Source organism: Nycticebus coucang, chromosome 3 (assembly GCF_027406575.1).
Source record: "Nycticebus coucang isolate mNycCou1 chromosome 3, mNycCou1.pri, whole genome shotgun sequence".
Taxonomy (NCBI): domain Eukaryota; kingdom Metazoa; phylum Chordata; class Mammalia; order Primates; family Lorisidae; genus Nycticebus; species Nycticebus coucang.
In genome coordinates this window covers 69,552,865-69,568,849 of record NC_069782.1, presented here as the reverse complement: position 1 = coordinate 69,568,849, position 15,985 = coordinate 69,552,865, and positions in this window count along the sequence as shown.

Here is a 15,985-nt window from a genome sequence, read left to right as displayed (position 1 = left end):
CAAAGAAAACCCGTACTGGGAAAGTGAAACATTCCTCAACTTGAGAGTCAGACTCTGACTGCTGACATGGAGACCCAGATTGGGTCAGTCTTGGTGATGAGACAGGAACACAGAAGGATTTAACCCTCCAGGCTCAACATACCCTCCTGTACAATATGGAAATGCTCTGCACAGTGTGGAAATGATCTCTACTTCAGCACTTAATATTTAACAGCAAGAAACTGTCACCTGGAGTCAGTTTAAAGTTCCGACCTAAATAAATTGTCAAATTCATGAACCCTCCAGAAGACCTAGTGAGTGTCTCTCTGAGCCTGATCTTCCCACATTTTCTTCATACATAGAAGTTACAGTCTGACTCCAGAGACACTATGCATGCCCAAACCAAAAAAAAATTGTCCAGAAAATGCCCCCCAGGTACAATCTCATAAAGGCCAGAACTCCCCATCCGCATCTGCAGTGGGTCCCCTGCGATCCCATGCTCTTCACCTTCTCAGAGTCCACTTTCCTGCTGTGTCTTCCCTGAGCAGCTGGAGGCCCTTCCAGGGAGGGCAGGTTGCTTGGGAAGCCCAAGTGGAACCCATGTGCCTCCCTTTACAGCCTCCAGACTGGTCTCAGCTTGGAGCCACTGGCCTCAGGCTCTACTGCGCACTACAGGGTATTCCCCTGCTTTTCATCAACACTGAGCAGTTAAGTGAGACAAAGACCGGCAATCCCAGTATTAGAATATGACAATAGCAGAGCCCCTGCTTTCCTCCTGTGTGTATGTGTACAGTAGAGTGAGAAGATTCTAAGATTATTTATATGTATTAAAAATGTAGCAAATAATTATTCCTTTGAGAAAACAAAGATGTTAGCAAAACTGTGGTTTTCATCTTAACAAATTGCTCTGTAAAATAGAAATGTTCTTTTTCTTCTCTTCATCAGTTCATGTTGTCACCAGGTGCTCTGTGCCTGGGGATATATATGTCCAGGTTCTCTATTTGAAACTCCCTCTCAATCCCTTCTCCACCACAATTAACTCAGTCAATTATTTCTGTAGATAAATCCTAAGTATTGTTAAATAGATTTCCCTTTCAAGCAGTCTAAGTGGCTTCAGGTTAAATCTGCCTATGGCTCTCTCATGTCCCTTGATTTAAATTATTCATTTAAAATTCTCTTCCAAAATAAACTGTAATATCTTGGGTAAGAACTTCATCTTATTTACTTCTGTTCTTTATAATAGATCACCCCACCTTCTCATTGAAGGCACACAAAGGATATTCCAATATTGAGTCTTAATCCTAGATTTCTAACTCAAGAGCTTCTAAGAACCTTGGAACCACTGGAGTGATATGACTCTTTTTTTAGATTAATGAGATAACTCTTGACTAAGAATGCCTATATAGGTTCAGGATGGGGTCTGGCTGGTCACCAGAGAGACCAAGGCATGATGAGAAGGTTGGAACTTTCTAACTTTGACCCATGCCCTCTCGACCACTGGGAGGGACCAGGGGCTAGAGATGAGTGAATCACCAATGGTCAATGATCTAATCAATCATGCCTACATAGCAAAACTAATCCACCACAAAAATGCTTAAAGAGTTTGGGAGAACTTCTGCATTGAAGAATACATAAGAGATACTGAGAGGGTGATGTACCCAGCCAAGGAATGGTAAGTCTGTGCACTTCCTTCCCTTATGCCTTGCCCCATTCACCAATTCCATTTGGATGTTGCTGGGTTGAATCTTTTATGATAAACTGGTGATAGTAAGTAAAGTCTTTTCCTGAGTCCTGTTAGTCAGGGCTAAAGCAAATTATCAAATGTGAAGGAAGGGGGTGGTTGTTTAAACTTCATTCTGTAGCTAAATCGGATTGAAGTGTGGGTAACCTTGTGAGCAAAGTGCTTGCTCCCCAAGGTGCACAAGAGCCATTACTGTTGTACTGGCTTTTGAGAAAACACAGGCTTTGTTGTTACTCAACTAGCCAGGAGATAGAAGACAATACTCAAATACTCTCCTGGATCTTGGAGTGTATCAAGTTTTTATGGCATTTCTTTCTTTTTTTCTTTTTTTTCCAGTTTGTTTGCCCTTGGTAGAGTGCTGTGGAGTTACAGCTCACAGCAACCTCCAGTTCTTGGGCTTAGGTGATTCTCTTGCCTCAGGCTCCCAAGTAGCTGGGACCACAGGCACCCACCACAATGCCTGGCTATTTTTTGTTGCAGTTTGGCTTGGGCTGGGTTTGAACCTGTCACCCTTGGTATATGGGGCTGGCATGCTACTCAATGAGCCACAGGTGCCACTCAGATTTTATGGCATTTCTAATAAATCCCAGGTGATGCTAATGCGGCAGGTCTGCCAGGCTAGTGGTGTTAACAAATAGGAGGGTAAACCTTTTCCTCATTGTACAGGCTGGGGCTACGTACCTTGAGATTTTGGCTCTGCAACATCTATGACAAAAGCAGTGTTTTTGGATTGGGCTGCAATAAACATTCTGGTACAAATATCTTTGTTATACTGTGATTTTTGGCCTTCTGGGTATATACCTAGTAGAGGAATTATAGGATCGAATGGCAGATCTATTTTGAGATCTCTAAGTGTTCTCCAAACATCTTTCCAAAAGGAATGTATTAATTTGCATTCCCACCAGCAGTGTAGAAGTGTTCCCTTTTCTTCACATCCACGCCAACATGTCTGGTCTTGGGATTTTGTGATATGGTCTAATCTTACTGGAGTTAGATGATATCTCAAAGTAGTTTTGATTTGCATTTCTCTGATGATTAAGAAGGATCATCATTTTTTCATATGTCTGTAGGCCAATTCATAATTGCTAAGTCATGGAAAAAGCCCGAGTGCCCATCGATCCACGAATGGATTAATAAATTGTGGTATATGTACACCATTGAATATTATTCAGCCTTAAAGAAAGATGGAGACTTTACCTCTTTCATGTTTACATGGATGGAGTGGGAACATATTCTTCTTAGTAAAGTATCTCAAGAATGAAAGAAAAAGTATCCAATGTACTCAGCCCTACTATGAAACTAATTTATGGCTTTCATATGAAAGCTATAACCCAGTTATAACCTAAGAATATGAGGGGGAGAGGGAGGCGAGGGAGGGGGGAGGATGGGCAGAGGGAGGGTGATTGGTGGGATTACACCTGCGGTGCATCTGACAAGGGTATATGTAAAACTTAGTAAATGTAGAATATAAATGTCTTAACACAATAACTAAGAAAATGCCAGGAAGGCTATGTTAACCATGTGATTAAAATGTGTCAAAGGTCTATAAAACCACTGTATGGTGCCCCATGATCACATTGATGTACACAGCTATGAGTTAATAATAAAAAAAGCAATGTTTAATCAGTTTGAGCTGTTCCCACAGTTACACCCTAGGCAGCCATTTCTTGTGCCTTGTTCCTAATGTGAGGGCAGTCTTGTAGGACTGAGCCCTCATACATGTGGAGTCTGATGCTAACTCCAGGTAGTGTCTGAATTGAGTTGAATTGTTAGACAACCAGTTTGTGTCTACGGTGTTGAAGAACTGCATATGTGTATGTGGAAAGAGCCCATGCATTGTCCATTCTACATCTGAAATCAGTCTCAAATCTGACCACACATCTCATTTCAGAATACTCACACCTAGCTCTCCCAATATCTTCTTTGGTCTCCCCAAGCCCACCCTTGTCCTCTACACCCTGTTCTCTTTACAGCATCCGGAAGAACTTTGCATAAACTGTGCTTGAAAACAACTGGTGCAACTACTTTGAAAGACCTTTTGGCAGTATCAACTCAAGCTGATATAGGCTTCTGTTATGACCTAGCAACTACATTCTTAGAAACAGACCCACTGGACCACACTAAAGGACATGTACTAGATGTTCACAGGAACAGCATTTATGGGAACCCCAAACTGGAAACAATCCAAATGTCCCTGTGTTCACATGATGGAATATCATACAGCTATTTTCTGTGTGTACTTAAAAATTGTGTGAAGTTCCCCATTATCCTTAGAACAAATTCTTCAAATGGATGTCATGGTTTTGGATGCTTGTCGGCCTTCACATCCCAGGAACTCCCCAGCCACATCCAATGCTACAGGGTACAATGGACACCATTGTTCCTGAATACAACATGTCTCTGTAACACTGAGCCTCGCACTTGCTGTCCACACTGCCTGGAAACCCTTCCTCCAACTGGCCATTTCACCTGGATAATACTAACTCACCCTTCAGCAAACTCACTTTAGATATCACCAGGCCCCTGGCCTTCCACATATCAACACCTTTAACCACTCTGTCATCCCTGATTACATGACACCATCTGCCACTGGACCATGAGAAGCTGAGGGGAGAGACCACTCTGCCTCTGGTTATTGGTATACCTCAGCGCCTAGAATATTGCAGGGGCAACAGAACTGAAGAATTTATCCTCTCAAGACCATCAGTCATTTGGTTAAAGACTGTTATTAAGGAAATGCAAATTCTCAGACACTCCTGGCCCTCACAAGCCAAGCAAAGTGGGTTCTAGGAGCCTCAAATCCTTTAGGATAAGTCACCAGATAGTTCCAAATTAAGACATTCTACATTACACACCTGTCTGAGAAGTGAGGCCATCCTAGACAACCAAAGCAGAACTCTCCCTGGCTCCAGAATGGGGTGTGTAACCCCACTGGACACCATTACAGATCTCTGTACTCCAGATTCCCAGCTCTGACCTAAATGCCTTTTCTGTCAAGTGAGAGCAAAGGAGGCCATTGACCATCCATTTAAAAATTATCAGTGGGTAGGGCACCAGCCCCATATACCAAGGTTGGCGGGTTCAAGCCCGGCCCCGGCCAAACTGCAACAAAAAAATAGCCAGGCGTTGTGGCAGGTGCCTGTAGTCTCATCTACTCGGGAGGCTGAGGCAAAAGAATCGCCTAAGCCCATGAGTTGGAGGTTGCTATGAGCTGTGATGCCACTGCACTCTACCGAGGGTAATAAACCTTTAGAGACTCTGTCTCTAAAAAAGAAAAAATAATAAACATAATAAAAAGGATCAGTTGACCACGTTCAACTGCTGTTCATGTTGACATGGGAACGTGTCCTGCTGAGTGGTGTTCGTTTTTGTGTGTGCTATTGGAAGAATGTCGGAGCTTGATTATAGCAGGGAATAGAAGGCATCGCTGATAAAGAGAGGTCAGAGTGGCCAGTAACGAACAGAACTGATGAAAACTGAAAAAACATTAAATGGTTAACCATGCTAACCTAGTTTGTTTGCTACAAACTTACAACTAAGCCCAAGAATATAGCAGCTCAACATTTATAGATAAGTTAATTTTGTAATCTTGCTTTTGGAAAAAACATGTGATTCCCCAGGGTGCCAGGGTGCATGCTGTAACATTAGCTTATTTGGAGCCTGGGATGCTTGTGTCTTCTGGGGAAGAGAGGGCCACCTCCAATTCCCACCTACATGTCTTGCTGCTAATCAAAGACCTAAGTTTGGGCTTAAGCTAAAGGGGAAACCATTTGGGGATCATTCCTCTGGAGTAGGGTAAACCTGTGTTCTGTCTCCACCTTAGCCCTTAGTGATGGCTCAAGCCTATGGTTGAGCCTTCGGGACACTTTAATTTGCACAGATGAAGTAGAGATTGGAATTGTGTGTCAATTTTCAACGAGCCTGAAAATCCCATGGCTTGTTCACTAAGAAAACTTGGAATTGGCTTCCTCAGGATTGTTATGGATATGGAGTTTGCCAGGTTGTGCAGGGAGGTATCCCACTGGGCTCTTTAATGCCAGCCAAGACTCTAACCCTGTTCTCTGACGTGCTCTCCAGGAAAGATGCCCAGGGGCTTTGAACAAGGGCACTGAAAGCTTTGGAGCAGGGCTGGAGGTGGTGGGTTCAGAAAAATTCTACTAATTTCCTGGTTTGGACACCCCATGACCTCACTTCCATTGAGTACTCTGAGGGATTCTTGTTTTCTTCTTTAAAAGAGACCAACTGGTTATCGGTGTGAATTGTTTGTTTCTCCATAGCTTTTTAACCACATGTTAATCGGCAATGGGAGATTTGTATAGTAGCTTGAATGACCTCATGGCTCAGGATGCTGACTCACATCAGACAGACTCAGGTTCAAATTCTGGCCTAGCCATTTCTTGGCTGTGGCCTTGTGAATTGAGCTCTCTGAGCCTCCATCTGCAAATTGAGAAGCTAATAATCATAACACCTGCTTCATGGCAAGTACATGTAAACTTAATGGTGCTTTGTAAATGTTCAATAAATGCTAGATAGTATCATTTCATCATTCAGTGGAGATGTTTAGCTACAGCTGTTTGAGCCAACCAACTGCCTCATTTCTCATATTCTGTGCCTTCCTCCATTCATTCATTATTAACTAGACATTATTGAGCACCGTAGAAGACTTCAAGAGCGAGATGAAGTCTGAGCAAGATGATTTGCAGCTGAGGGGTGGAGCATCGGGCAATTTGTCTGCAGGTGCTTGTTGTGGAGAAAGAGCCAGAGCCCAGGGCAATCCTTAGGCACGCAGTCATTGTCTAATATTCCCCTCACCTGTCTTGTACTGTCTCAATAAAAGGCTACTGCAGAGGTTTCTCAGGGCTACCCGGCAATCAAGGTTAGCCCGCCTCCTGCAAGCTTGTACTTCTAATCCGCATCATGCCTGGTTCCTTCCTGCAGCGATCGAGACCAGGGCCATAGGGGCTATAAATGAATAAAACAGCTACATGCATTTTTTTTTAGTGTCTTTTAAAAAATGATGACTGCAGTTTCAAGTTTAAGAAACCAATATTGACATCAGGTAACTGTAGTTAATAACAATGGATAGTACTCTTGAAAAATGCTAAGAGGGTGGATGTTAAGCACCCTCATCATAAAAAGGATTGCTATGTGAAGAAATATGAGGACTAATTAGCTAGATTTAACCATTACACAATGTAAAAATACTTCAAAACATTATGTTGTACATGATAGATACAATATTTTGTATCAATTAAAAAAATAGAATTGGAAAGAAAGGAAACAAATGATGAACACAAAAGTCCTCTCTGAGAAAGTGATGATTTAGGCTAAAAAGAGAGGGAGCCAAATGTGCAGAGAACTATAAGAGAGATGTTTCAGGCAGGTGGAATAGCAACTGCAAAGTTCTATTCAAAAATAGAACTATAAAGTTCTATAACAAAAATAATAATAGTGTGGTCTAGGCATTGGAACCAATGGCTCCCATGTTTATGAGAGTGTTGCCCTACGTATGTTGCCCTACGTATCCTGCATAGGATACTGTTGGAGATTTAGAGGCTCTGTGAAAGGAAGATTAGATTTGTTCATGATTACAGGCATCCAAAGAGGAAATGACCCATGGAGCAAGAAGGGGAGTCTTCAAACCCCACAAGGTACTTAGGGTATGCATCACAGGCTCTTCCCTTTGAATGTGGACTGGATCTGTGAGTTGCTTCTAATCTATATCATCCAGCAAAGTTAATGGGATGTCACTTCCATGAATAGGTTACATAAAAATATGACTTCTGTCTTGGAAGCTAACTATCTTTATTGTCTTTCTTGGCAATAGAACACTTCAATAAAACAAGTTGCCATGTTGGAGTGGCCCACGTGGTAAGGAACTGAGGAAGGCCTCCAGTCAATAGCCAGCAAGAACCTGAGTAATACCAGTAACTACAGGAGTTTAAAAGCAGATCTTCCAGTCAAGCCTTCAGATGAGATCCCCTATCTTTGGCTGACCTTTTAATTGCAGTCTTATGAGAGACCCTGAGGAAGAATAACCAGCTTAACTGCATCCAGATTCCTGGCTAACAGAAATAGTGAGGTAAGTGTGTAATTCTTTCAGCTGCTAATTTGTGGTAATTTGTTATGCAGTAACAGATAACTAATATAATCATCATGGGAGTTTTTTCTTTCAAATCTGAGTTCTTTTTAGGACACACCATGGTCCTTGGATACTTAGGGCATGCCTCAACATTCAGGAAGAATTTGTGCTAAAGAAAATGTATGACCTTAATAGAAAATGTTTAGAGACATCTCAAACTCTTCTCTTCCCTGAGCCAAATTCAATACCAAATAGACTTGTAGGGGGTGAGGACAGACTCAATAAATGTCTCCAGATTAGTAAGTTCTAGGAAACTCGTTTTCCCAGAGGTAAATTTCTTCCTTTCTTCCTTCCTTCCTTCCTTCCTTCCTTCCTTCCTTCCTTCCTTCCTTCCTCCTTCCTTCCTTCCTTCCTTCCTTCCTTCCTTCCTTCCTTCCTTCCTTCCTTCCTTCCTTCCTTCCTTCTTTCCTTCTTTCCTTCCTTCCTTCCTTCCTTCCTTTGTTAACAGTGTATTGTTCTGTTGCTCAGGCTGGAATGCAGTAGCATCATTGTAGCTCACTGCAACCTCAAACTCCTGGGCTGGAGCAATCCTCCTACCTCAGTCTCCAGAGTAGTGGGAACCACAGGCACACACCACCACCCACAGCCAAATTTTTATTTTTGGTAGAGACAGAGTCTTGCTCAGGCTGGTCTCAAACTCCTGAGCTCAAGTGATCCGCCTTCATCAGCCTCCCAGAGTGCTAGCATTACATGTGTAAGCCACTGAACTTGGTCTTACTTTCTGATTCTAATTGAATATCCATTCTTCTGAGTGAACCTTATACTGAATTTAATCCAAGAAGAACAATGAAAAAATAGCTTCGCTGAAGTTTTAGTAATCATTTGGATTGTTCAAGCTGATTTTTATCTGCACTCCCCACCCTAATACACATTAGAAAGTGAGGCACCATGAGGGCAGGCATGGTGTTACAGATGTTGCTGTATTCCTAACATGGGACTTGGCATTTAGTAGGCACTTGATAAACATTATTTGAATTAATAGGCTAAGTAATTTATCATGGGAAAACCCAATATTTGACCTTCTTTACATAATATTAAAGGATATGATGCAACAAGAGGAATAAATTTAGCCATTTATTTACTGGCTTTTTCTTGCCAGACATAATGCTAAATTCTGAACATGGATTGTTTCATTTTATAATAAAACTTGGTAACATAAGAACTGTTCAACATATGATGAATCAACAGCTTACAGACTTTAAAATTTTCCATGTTCCAGCTTCTGGAAGAACAGGATAAAACTTTCTATGTTCCAAATCCAGGAAAAAAACTGTTGGAATTTTAGTCTAATCTATTTGACTCCAAAATATATTTTCTTTCTATTTACCCACAATGCTTTGCCACTATTAAAAACATTCACTTAAAAGGAAGATGAAAAGAAATTCTAATTATCTTGCATATTATTTACAAGCAGTTATAAACCTTCAAACAAATTTTATGCAGTTTTGAACATGGTCTACATGACACAAATATTTTGCATACATCCACATAGTCTTCTTGGAAGGCAGCTCTGCTCACCACTATACCACCAATGCCATCCACATAATCTTCTTATTCTTGTATGGCTGTATAATATTACATGATGGTTGAAGCATTGTTATTCACAAACAATTTCTTTCTGCCTACCCAATGGAAATCAGGAAAGGAAGACAAAGGAAAGATTAGACACAGCACGTTGAAAACAAAAAAATATGATGAAATTAAACCTCGAATGATTAATTTTATGTGTGAACTGTACTGAATTGGTGGACTAAGGAGAACATGTGGTCCTTCCAAGTATGGATAGGTGTCATTGAATCCATTGAAGGCATGAATAGAACAAAAGGTGAGGAAAGGAGGAATTTTCCTCCTGACTCATTGCTTGAGCTGGGACAACTCATCTCATTTACTCCTGACCTCACCGAGAGATATACACCTTCAATTGCCCTTGTCACAGGCCTTCAGATGCATATTGAATTATGCCACCAAGTTTCCTGGCTCTTCAGCTTGCAGATGAAAGACCATAGGATTTCTTAACCTCTAAAATCATGTAAGCCAATTCCTTATAAATGTCCTTGCATATGTATATAATGTGTGTATGTACCTATATAATAAACTAAAATAAAAGCCTAAGCACCCCTATCACCAAATAATAGTGGCCATTATTTGGTGATAAGCCAATAGGACCTCCAAAAAACCTTAAAAAATAGTTCCCATGGTGGAGCTGAAAAATATTCTTCTTAGTAAAGTATCTCAGGAATGGGAAAAAAAAATCCAATGTACTCAGTACTATTATAAAACCAATTTATAATCACTCACACTTTCATATGAGATATGAATCACAACTATAGCCCAGGATGAAGGAGGAAAGGGGTGCGGGATGGCAAGGAAAGGGGGTGGTTCGATAGAGGGAGAGTTAATGGTGAGACCACACCGATGGAGCATATTGCAAGGGTACAAGTCAAATCCATCAAGTATTGAACACAAATGTCTTAACACTGTGAGGTGAAAGCTATGTTAATTAGTAGGATGTAAGCACTTTAATTTGTACAAATAATCAACACATTGAATCCCATAAAGGCATAAATGTATTCATGATCTATGTATATATGACTTAATAAAAAAAAAGAGTTCCCAGCCATGAAAGGAAGGGAGGTCAGTTACACCTTAGTATATCCCCTCCTTTTGGAGTTTAGATACAATTATTCACAGGGCCTAATGCCGTGAGGAGCAGAGGTTTATTCACCCATAGGCCGTCAATTTGATTAACAGATTACTTGAGTTGGTATATTGTAAATTGTCTCTGATTAACAGACTTCCTTATCTTCTCCTTTTTTTTTTCTTAGAGGCAGGGTTTGCTATGTTGCCCAGGCTGCTCTCCAACTGTGGCCTTAAGCGATCCTCTCACCTTGGTCTCCCAAAGTGCTGGGATTACAGGGGTGAGTCACTGAAATCCTCTTACATATTTTTAAGATATATATCTTAAGAAGACTAGAACTCAGAGGAAAATTTATTTTATGTAGAGAAGTTCAGGACTTATTATGAGGTCACAAATCAAGACAATCTTTAACAAGCCTAGGGAAATAAGGAAGAAAGCAGGCCCAGCATATATGTAGCTTCTCAAAGACCCAATGAATGTACAAATATGAATTACATGAACAAATGGTCCAAAGGCCAAACTTCCTCCTGTAGACCCAGTCATAGTGATAAGATTCTTCATAACCACAGTCACTGTGAAAATACATACAAACATCAGCCAAGTCTCATAATCACAGGTCAGGGGCAAGGCAATAGTGAGTTTTGCCTACCTGGGGTTCTTGACCATCAGGGTCCCAGATCTGGTAGATTAATCCACCAGAGTGAATGTCTAGCCTTTGGGATACTTGAGAAATCCCAAGAAATAAAACTATAAGCTATAAATTAGAGCAAAATTTCCACACCTAGACATTATAAATATTTAGGACTGTATCATTCCTTGTTGTGGGAGGATCATTCTGTGCTATGTAGGATATTGAACAGCATTCAATATATTCAACATATAAAAACTGATCAATGTAATACACCATGTTAACAGAACAAAGTTAAATATCATGCAATCACCTCAGATGCAGAAAAAGCATTTGATAAGATTTAATACCTTTCATGATAATATCACTCAACAAACTCATTATAGAAGGAAAATATCTCAATATAATAGTAATATATGGTAAGACTAGAGCTAACATATTCAATGGGAAAAACCAGTAGCTTTTCCACTAAGATCAGAAACAAGGCAAGAATTCCTACTCTCATTACTTCTACTAACATAGTATTGGAAGTCCTACCTAGATAAATTAGGCAAGAAAAAGAAATAAAAGGCATCCCAATCAGAAAGGAAGAGGTAAAATTATCTCCACTTGCAGATTTTGTAGCCCATTGGGTCCCAGAGACCTTCCCAGCACTTCTTTAGAATAATGGATAACAATGTTAAAAGAAAATGTTGCCTATTTAATAAAGTAAATAACCAAGAGAAAGCAGTTCAAGATCTAGACAACTTCTTCTAGGGGTGTGGGTCTGGGAAGAAGTTTAGAAGGACTATTGTCCACAAATAAGTGACAAGACTGTGTGCTACTGTTCTGATAATGTTTGTCATTGATTCATAAATATTTACTGACATAAATCTAGGCTTTCTCCAAGTAGGTGCCTTAGACTGGTCAACAGAAGCAGATCTCCAAATAAAAATCCAATTGCTAAATAGCCGGGTGTTGTGACGGGCACCTGCAGTCCCAGCTACTGGGGAGGCTGAGGCAAGAGAATCATTTGAGCCCAAGAGGAGGTTGCTGTGAGCTGTGATGCCATAGCACTCTGGGAGGCAGAATGACAAAGTGAGCGGCTAATGCACCAGCCACATACACCTGAGCTGGCAGGTTCAAATCCAGCCCAGACCCACCAAACAACAATGATGGCTGCAACCAAAAAATAGCGGGGCACTGTGGCCGGTGACTGTGGTCCCAGCTACTTGGGAGGCGGAGCAGGAGAATCGCTTGAGCCCAGGAGTTGAAGGTTGCTGTGAGCTGTGATGCCACGGCTACCCAGGGCAACAGCTTGAGGCTCTGTCTCAAAAAAAAAAAAAAAAAAAATCTTATTGCTAGTACTACACATTTAGAGTGTGACCCGTAATAGAGGTGGGGATAGTCTACTGGGGACCTCTAGGGGAAAGTGTAGGAAATGCACTAAATTGTTCCAGTAAAGAGGTAGAGGAGGTATTTATATGCCATCAGTACTTGGCTAGAAAATGATCCATGTTTGGTGGGTAAGGGTGGGGTGGTGGGTCTGTGTGTGTTAACTCTTCAACTGTTCTGGGCTTGTCTGAGGGCAGAGTGAGATCCGGCCCCAGAAACCCTACAGCAAAAAGATATTGGCAGTTTGAAGACAGGATTGCAAAAATTGCAACACCAGCGCTCAGAGGGATATGGGCAGAGCTCCAGTAGCACCTGCTATAACTGGATAAATGAAAAACAGGAATGAACATGACAGGCAAGCTCTCTGCCCTAAGGAGCTTGCATCTTGATTAAGGAAGACCAACAATTAACTAAAAAACAAATATTATTTCAGAGCACTAAAGTGCCAGGACAAAAATGATAAGACAGAACTAACCCAGGATGGCAGTGGTATTCAAATAAAGGGGGAAGAACCTCTCTGAGAAGGTGCTATTTCAGCTGATCCCTGAAACAGACGAGTCTTAGTCACAAAAGAGCTGGGAGAAAACCATCTCAAGCATAGGGAACCGCAAATGCAAAAGCCCTGGGTCTTTCAGGACATCAGAATGAAGGCCAGGGTGGCTCAGTGCAGCAGGGAAGGGAGATCAGCTGGAAAAGAGAAATGAGGAGTCAGTAGGAGCTCAGTTAAATTCCCTCAGTCTATACAAAGAGATCAACATTTACAGCAGGATTTTATTTTGAGACATTAACTGAGGTTTCTCGCATTCTCCCATCTCCTTTAACTTCCAGGTTCTCCTCCTGCTCTCAGAAAAAATATTGCCTCCTATAGTCTCAGCTGTGAAGGTGGGAGATCTGATTTAATGAGCATGAATATTATTACATAGAATTTTTGCTTTGAGTTCCAAGACACAGAAATAACATGCTTTTGATCTTCAAGGACCAGGCTTTCAGAGACAAGCAACAATAATGGCCACATTTAGTGAGCATTAATTGTACACCAGGTAATAGCTCTAAATATCTTTCTTTAGCCCTAAGGACAATCCTGACATAGGAAGTGTTGCTGTCTATTATTATCATTGAGGAAACTGAGGCACAAAGAGGAGAATAAACTTGCCCAGGTAACAGCAGAGCCCAGACTTGTGCCCAAGCAGTCTGACTCCAAACCCATGCTCTTGGGGTAACTTTTTTTTTCTTTGTGGAGACAGAGTTTCACTTAATCACCCTTGGTAGAGTGCTATGGCATCATACAGTTCACAGCAACCTCCATCTCCTGGGCTTAGGTGATTCTCTTGCCTCAGTCTCCCGAGTAGCTGGGACTATAGGCACCCGCCACAATGCCCAGCTACTTTTTTGTTGCAGTTTGGCCAGGGCTGGGTTTGAACCCACCACCCTCGGTATATGGGGCTGGCGCCCTACTCACTGAACCACAGGCGCCACCCATTGGGGTGACTTTTGTCATCCAATGGTCTGGCTTTGAATTTCAAGAGTTAAACAGGCTGACCCTACCCTACTACCCCACCCCAAAATAGGTCAGGGTGGCCTGTAATGGGAATGAAGGAGGAACCTATAGGTTAAAAAGGTGAGGGAATGAGCCCTCCTCTGACATTCTTGTGAGAAATCCTTATGGACTCAACTAGTATGTGTTGTCCAGGCTGCCGGGGCAGCATCAGGGGCCCAGAAGAGGAAAGGGGGGAACTCCCTGAAGGTAGTGGAAATGGTCACAGATGGGACTACCCAGGAGGCAGACACAGGGGCAGGACATTGGCAACAGTAGGAAGGGAATTCTTGGGTCATTAAATATGAAATGTACAATTTCAAATCAAAAGTTTGGTTCATTATATCTCAAACAAGAAGCAGTACAATTACTCAAAGTGCCTAAACTATCCATACAGTTTTGCCATCTTTATGATAGCCTGTTTATGCCAACAACCGAGAAGCCTGGAGAGCAGGTGCTGGTGAAATTGCAAAAGGCATTTTCCACAGCTTGTTGAGAATTAAATATTTCTTCTTGCAAGAAATGGTCCAAAGTTTGAAGAAGTGATAGTCAGTTAGTGCAAGGTCTGGTGAATTGGGTAGATGAAAGTTTTCGAATACAGATTCTGTAATTTGAGCCGTGTTGTTTGTGTGACAGTGTTGTCTTGCAAGAGGATTGGGCTCTCGCTGTGGATCAATCTCAGCTACTTAACTGCAGGCATCCTCGTCTTTTCATCGGATTGGTTGCAGTTGATATCCTCTGTGATCGATTGATCAGTTTCATGAAGCTGAAGTGATAACACCAATTCCGGACACTAAAGAGACACCATTAGTTTTCTTTGCTGGACATTAGGTTTTAGACTGTTTCAGCACTTCATCTTTATCCAATCATTGTGCTGAATGCTTACAATTGTCAAAACGAAGCTATTTTCTTGAAATGTAACAACACTGTGTAGAAATGCTTTACTTTTATACCATGACAGCAAAGAAAGGCAAACTTTGAGACAATTTCTCTTCCGACACTCATTTAATTCATGCAGAACCCATCCATACAGCTTCTTTACCTTGCTGATTTGTTTCAAATGGTCCAATATTGTTGGAATAATAACGCCAAACCTCGCCATTAATTCATGCATAGATTGAGATGGATTTGCTTCTTCAGTCTACAGCTTTCAACTCATCATTATCTGCCCTGGTCTCAGTTCGCCCACGTGACTCATTTTCAAGATTAAAATCACCAGAACAGAACTTCTCACGCTACCCACAAACTGTGCATTCATTAGCCAAATCCTTCTCAAGCACTTCGTTGATATTTCGAGCTCTCTGTGCTGCATTGGTTCCACGATGGAACTCATATTAAAACACACACACACAAATTTTTCATTTATCCATGGTTTCACAAAAACTGTTCTAAGAAAAGAATCGAAATACAATCACAAGCCTAAAAAAGTGTTTGAAAGAAGGAGGATGAACCTTCACATTAAAAACAAAACAAAAGTCCCACAAGAAGTGTTAGAGTGAAATGTCACAGATACAAACGTCAAATTTAGTATATAAGAAAATCGGATATTTTTTACTTACTAACCTAACAATAATTCCAGAGAGGCTGCCCAAGTGGAAGCTGTACGCCCCCCTCCCCTGCGTGCCTGGCTCCTCAGGGACCTCTGTTTTGGGAAGACATTTGCCCGCCAGTCTAAGTGGTCTGCCTCTGTATTTTCTTCTCCCTGACTCAGAGCCTCTATCTTACCTGTTAAATCCGTTCTTAACCTTGGTCTCTCTCCTGCTCAAACACCTCTCATGGCTCCCTATCCTGATATCAGGGCTCAATTTGGTCTGTGTTGTCCAGGCTGCCCAGTGAGCATCAGGGACCCAGAAAAAGAGAGGCAGGCACTCCCTGAAGTAGGGGACGTGGTCACAGATGGGCCCATACTTGGGCTCTGAGAGAACCCAAGGTCTGGGTGTGAGGACCTT